The 6,514-nt window shown below is 37.8% G+C and overlaps 1 long non-coding RNA gene across 2 annotated transcripts; it reads right to left on the reverse strand.

Annotated features, from left to right (window-relative positions):
* Positions 298 to 4,188, reverse strand: LOC109723199. Of its 2 annotated transcripts, none has more exons than XR_002219636.1 (3): positions 3,510 to 4,188; positions 2,860 to 2,913; positions 298 to 681 (listed from the first exon to the last, which is right to left on the reverse strand). It is a non-coding gene; the product is annotated as an uncharacterized LOC109723199 (long non-coding RNA). The 2 variants fall into 2 exon arrangements; XR_002219637.1 differs by lacking the exon at positions 298 to 681 and adding an exon at positions 1,620 to 1,783.

The following is a 6,514-nucleotide window of genomic DNA, read 5'->3' on the forward strand; positions in this document are numbered from 1 at the left end:
CGTCACATATCATAGTTCATATGTCATTATTTTTCAATGTCGAGTTCTCTAATTCACCTAGAGTTTATCGACCCAAGTTCAACATGCATGTGTCATTTAACATAATCCACAATATGTCAATATACATTCATCTAGTATATTCTACAATAAATCAACATGCACTCATTCATCATATTCCACAATATGTCTACATATATAGCCAACCATCCATATGCCATCCAACATGTTCCATAATTTATCAACATGCATATTACCTCTAACATATATATTACTATAAACATTATTTATGCATTCATGTAACAATTAACTCATACATTCATTTAGCATTATGTAACTTGCATCATATCATTACGCATTTCTACTTGGCATTTACATTAACATGCATCATTTTCATGCTTCATTTACATTCATATGCATCAACATGAATTCTTAATTTGCTTAGACATAAAGGCGACCTAGTCGCTTCGGTAAGCACAACCCACCTTAACTCGCGTTCCGATCGCTTGTAGTCACTTGCAATCGGCCTCCGCGGCACCCGTGACCCGGTTTGGCCCGAACTCTGTGCGACCACCCGAACGGCCACCAATCCGCGATCCGTCTGTTCGGAGTTTATTCCCGTTACCACGATGCTCCAGATCCATTTTAATGATTTTGGGCGTCTATCCCGCGTGCTGCGGCTATCTGTACACAAACAAGACCGTTTCGTCAATAACTTCACGTACACTCCGTTGGATTGTCGAACCGAGCGCACCAACGCGTTCGTTATACCCCCAATTAGATTTCTACAATGTTAATTTACCTCGGAAACACCCGGAGGCAAAAGCCCCAAATTTGGTGCCCTAACAATGCATAATGAGATTTCTTGGGATTGATCTTGTTGCTAAGCATAATCAAGCGTAGAACCACCCAAGAAACTCTCTAATATCATCTCCAACCTAATTGGACCAACCCTATGGCATCTAACACAAACCTAGGTGATCACCATGAGAGCGCCCTAAGCTTCCATAGATTTTCATGGAGCACAAGCCTCTAGAGAGGTTCTAGTCTTACAAGAAGTCCAAAACACTAAATCTTAGGATATAAATCTAAACCCTAGAAGTATTCTTGCGAAATAACTTACCTTAGCCTAAGCTCTTCCAAGTCCACCATGAAGGAGAGCTTCTTGATCCTCCAAAACCCTCAAAATCCACCTTCAAGACCTTCTTCTTCTTCTCTTTAAGCTTTGGTGGAGAGCTTTTAGAGAGAGAAGGGGAGAAGAAATAAGGGAGAGAGGTGTTTGCTGCTGTGAAGGGGTGTTTGGGAACATATGGAGTGTGCCACAATTGCAAATAAGCCCCCCAACTATTTTTATTTGCAGTAGACTTCATTGTGCTGTCGGGTCCCCCGCGTACCGGTACACGGGCTGGTGTCACCGGTACACGACTCGCGCAACAGCCAAACCCGAGGGCCATCTTCTCGGATTTTACACTGCGTACCGGTACACGAAATCCTGTCACCGGTACACAGCTCTTTTTTCAGGACTTAGCCAATTTTTCAGCATTTTCACCGTTTTCGCTCCGTTTTCGCTCGTTTTCGCTCGTTTGACATCCGATTCGTTTCAAATCGAACCGAAACTCTCCAAATATGTTTTCAAGCATGTTTTCATCATCTTTTCATCCACGCTAATGCTGGATTTAGTCCATGGTCCAACATAGCCTTTCGGGTTCCGTTTTCGCACCTACGCGCACCGAAACGCCCGATTGCTCCAGAACTTTACCGAACTCCACCGGGACCATTCAAATGGCTTTTCAACCAAATGTACACCGTAACTTAAAACTTTTAGAAGTTCGGTATGTTACAAATACTTACCATTCAACTAAGATTCAAATATAACTATTGAAACATCAAACAATATTCCACCTTACTTAATATTTCAAATTATATTAAGTAATCATTGAGAAATATTTCAAATTATTTTCAAAAAATCATTCAGAACTTTGTTTTGCTCCAAAATATTTCAAATTATATCATATAACACCAGAGAATAAAATTCAAAAATTCCAAACACATCTATCCAAAAAAAAAAAGGGGGTAAGATCAAAACTTTCAAACATTATTAGATGGTCATCGTAAAACACAGCATCATGCATTGCATGTTAGTGTGGATCAAAAGCAATAAAACACATTCAAAAGAGACGAGCGAAGGAGAAGAATTTTGGTCAAACTATTTTTTATCTCTGATCTCGGTGGTCTCATGACTCCTCCCACTGGTTCCTAAAACTACACAACTCCCTCTGTATAGGTTTGTTTTACTTCTGTGCCTATGTAGATTTTTCACTACGCTTTACCAATTTTGTTTTAAGTGCATTACATGGGGATAGCTCCATATTATTCTTCAGCACACAAAAAAAAAAAAAGTTTGGTTATCGACTTCAAGTACATAAAAGAGCCTTCACGGAAACTTTTTGCTCTTTTCTTCTCTTCAGGAATAAGAGAGTGGTCATCAAGTTTAGCATTCCCTTTCAAAATGTAAATAAACAGTTCATTTATTATATCATTATTGCACCTAATGTATTGTATACTCTTAAGCCATGACAAGGCATCATTTTCAAAAGCACCGATTAGTTAAATCCTATTCCAAGAAACACACTCCCACTCTCATTCGAATTGCCACATCCGAGTTATATTTACCACAATCCTAAGGCCATTGTCTCACTTTTAATTATGCCACTACCCGTGCTTCTTGAAATTTTTCATAATTATAGTAGTTTTATACATGTAAAAGAAAAGTTAGAAATAAGGAACTATTTTGGCAGAGACATATAAGTGAAAATAAAAAACAATCAATTTCAACAAAAAGAGGTTGCTAAGATAGCATACCACAGGCCAATCGTCCACCAGCATTTCCAGTCGTAAGGCTAAGCTCATGGCCCCCTGTGACAAGAGGCGTCCAAAGAACAAAACTTCAAATAAGAACTCAATAAAAATGGACAATGTGAACTATGTAATTAAAACAGATGTATGCTTTTCCCGAGATCATCCTCAAGCTCGTGAACCACAAAGGCTCTTCCAACAACTAAATTTGGTTCACTCAAAGGAATCTAAGGTTTAAAATGAATAACAAACAATCTTCCTTTCTAGAAATAAAATTGATAAGATTGAGCAAGCCATTGAACAAAACTTCATTAGAGAACTTCTACTTAAGGAGGATGGCAGTGGACCGTCAGATCACATTTTATTCGCTTTGAGATTCGCATAAATCATTATCTAGCAATTCACACAGAGTGACAGAGCCCTCCTCACTAAGAGCTCGGAGCTCCACACCACAATGAACTAACTTCTGCTTTAATATATACAAAAATTAAAAAATAAAAATATCACATATCAAAAGCAAGAAATAAATATATTAAGCTAATGCAAATGTATACTCACACGATCATAGAAACATGTAATCGCAACAACAACAACAAAAATAATGATGATGATGATGATAATGTTTGAAGTTAATAATAAAATGAATTGAATTAAACCTTAAACGAGGGCGTAGAGGTCGGGGGCAAAGGAGAACCAGCGGAAGCCGCAGCTCCACTTATCGCGGAGGAGCGGGCAGCGTAGGAGCCAGTGCCACGTGGCGCGGCCGACGCGGAAGAGCAGCACCCGTCTCACTCCTCAGAACCCTCGCCTTCTCCGCCGTCAACCTCCCCCTCTCCCTCTCCGCCGCCACCTCCTCCGCCGCCACCTCCTCCGCCGCCGCCGCAGCGCCGTCGCCGCAGCACCGCCGCCTCCTCCGGCCACGTCGCCGACGATCGGCCGAAACAGCGGCGACCACACGAAGATCGCCTCCTCGGCTCCGGCGACGGCGACGGCAACGGATTCGCCGTGGCGGCGATCGGGGCGGGGCGGCTAGAGCGGCGGAGCGCCGCCGCGCGGAGGGGAGCGGCGGAAGGGAGGAGAGGGACGCCATGGATAGGATCTGAGAATTAGGGCTTGGATTCGATCAGATCGGAGGGATTAGAGGAGGTGGATATTAGGGTTTGGATCGGATCTGATCGAATCGGAGGGAGTAGATGATGGAGAGAGAGAGGGAGAGAGAGAGAGAAAGAGAGAGAGAGATGAAGAGCTCAGAGATGGAGATCGATCGAGCTCGAAGCTCACGGTGCGTGGAGATGGAGCTCGAAGCTCGGATTTGAAAAAAAGAAAAAGGAAAGGTAGAGAACGGTCGTTTCTTTTGAATTTTATAATTTGATTGTATATGCTTCCTATATATTGGTAGAGAGAGAGAGAGAGAAAGAGCTCAGAATCTAATTAATTAGTGTGTAACTCCTACCAACAATTGGGCCCAATGCTCTCGTGATCAAGACTAGGATCAGATGGAGGTCCCTTGCTTTTCAAACTTAATGTTGGCCCAAGTATTGACCCAATTGATAAAATAAGCTAATAAAATAGGGCCCAATATTATTTATATAGTTAAAAATTAGTAACAACTATACCAGCGGTTTACTAAATGTTACTGAAAAAATAAAAAACACTGGTATAATATAGTTTTAGCAGCAGTTAGCTTAACTGCTGGCTAAAAAACCGCTAGAACAAACCATATTTGTTGTAGTGACCACAGGTAGTTCTTTTATCCTAATTATGTTGTATACTTTGTGATATTAGTAAAAATTTTTATATCAATATTTGTATTCTCTTTCTGTTCATACTCTCTCTTTTTAATTTAGTTCAAAATGATATCTCTTTTATATATTATGTCTCTTAAGACTCTTTTTGTCAAGTGTAATTAGAAATTTCGTCTCAAATGCAACTTAAAAATGCTTGTATATTTATCTAATTTTGCCGATTCGACTAGCATTTGCAACCATGTAGTTCCAATAACTACAATATATCTAAAGATGACATTTTCAAGTCTAAAGCAATAGTAAAGAAAGAAAGTAGCATAACTAAGAAAATAAACTTGCATATTTATAATATTCAAACATAATGTTGACTAACTATATTAGACAATTTTGTTACAGGCACATCGAGCTAAAGATATTGTGAAGAATTTTCTTATCCCATCAGATGCTCAGGTTATCTTCTAGATTTTTTCATTATTGCTCTTTTTGTTGTTTTTATATATTTCTTTTATCAAAACATATGAAATATTTGATTTGTTTCTTTGTTGATTGAAGGGTGGAAATGAAGTATACTTGAAAAGTTTAAAAAAACCTCATGGTAACGTGGCACGAGGTTACATATTAAGTAAGGATCCCATGACGAAAGTTGGAGGAGTCGAGTTAGGACCACAATATTGGGAGGTTCAAATAGACGTAGCAATACTTCACAATGAGCCATTATTAAGACCTTATGGAAATTATTTGACCATTGGAGATGCCGTAGGTGTAACGGTGGCTTGGCCATATACCTATGTATGCACAAAATACTAATTTTTCTTTTAAATTTTCTTACTATATTTTATAACTTTGCAAATCAAATTTTAATTTTGTATACTCTTTTGTACAGGTTAAGCGCAAGTAAAGCTGAATGCACATGAGAAGTTCAAATTGAAGAAATGTTCGTGAAGCAATTTAAGCTTTCATTTTGTTATGATAGTATTTATACTACTATATATCATTTTGTTAGATACCTTTTGTATTAAAACATTTGTAATATTTTTGGATATTTAATGTATCAAACAGTTTTGTGATGTTTTTGGATACCTAATGGTTTTGGATATCATTTTATAGATATTGTTCTTCAAATAATTGCATTATATTTATGAATTAGAATTTTGATTGATATCTATCATTTGAATTGTTTTCTTATTTGGTGTGAATGAGTTTTATACATTGTGATTAATAAACTTGATCAAAAATTAATAATAATTTAATTAAATTAATTTAAATACTATAATTATCAATTATATAATAAATTTTAAATTAAATTAGGAGGATTTATTAATGCATAATTAATTATAATACATATATAATTATTTTGAAAATGTCATATGAAATTTATCTATAGCAACATTTATTAAGTGTTGCTAATTACTCAAAACTAGCAACAATTTTTCTATATGTTGCTAAATGATTCAGCAATATGGGCATAAACAACACTAAACTTTAAATATTGCTAAAAGATCTAGATGCATTTCTTGCACATATAGCAAACTTTATATATGCCACCAATTGTAAATTTTTGTAGTGGTTTGTGCTCGATAGCATAGCAATCGCGGGTTCTCTCTTTCTCTCTTCTCTCTCTCTCATCATTCTTCTTCTCCTTCATTTTCTTCTCTATATATTATATATTACACATATGTGAACCCCAATAGTCCCACATCGGATGGGAATGGGGTGTCCCCAATAGTCCCACATCGGATAGGAATGGGGTTGTCCCCAATAGTCCCACATCGGATAGGAATGGGGTTATCATTGGATTATAAGAGACTTAGACACTAGTAATAATAACTGAGCTTAAGCATTTTGGGCTTTGGTTGGGCCCAACGAGTATTATTGCTAGTGGGCTGGTCGTTACATTTGTATCAGAGCCGGTTCAC

This window comes from Ananas comosus, linkage group 17 (genome assembly GCF_001540865.1).
Source record: "Ananas comosus cultivar F153 linkage group 17, ASM154086v1, whole genome shotgun sequence".
NCBI classification, from domain to species: domain Eukaryota; kingdom Viridiplantae; phylum Streptophyta; class Magnoliopsida; order Poales; family Bromeliaceae; genus Ananas; species Ananas comosus.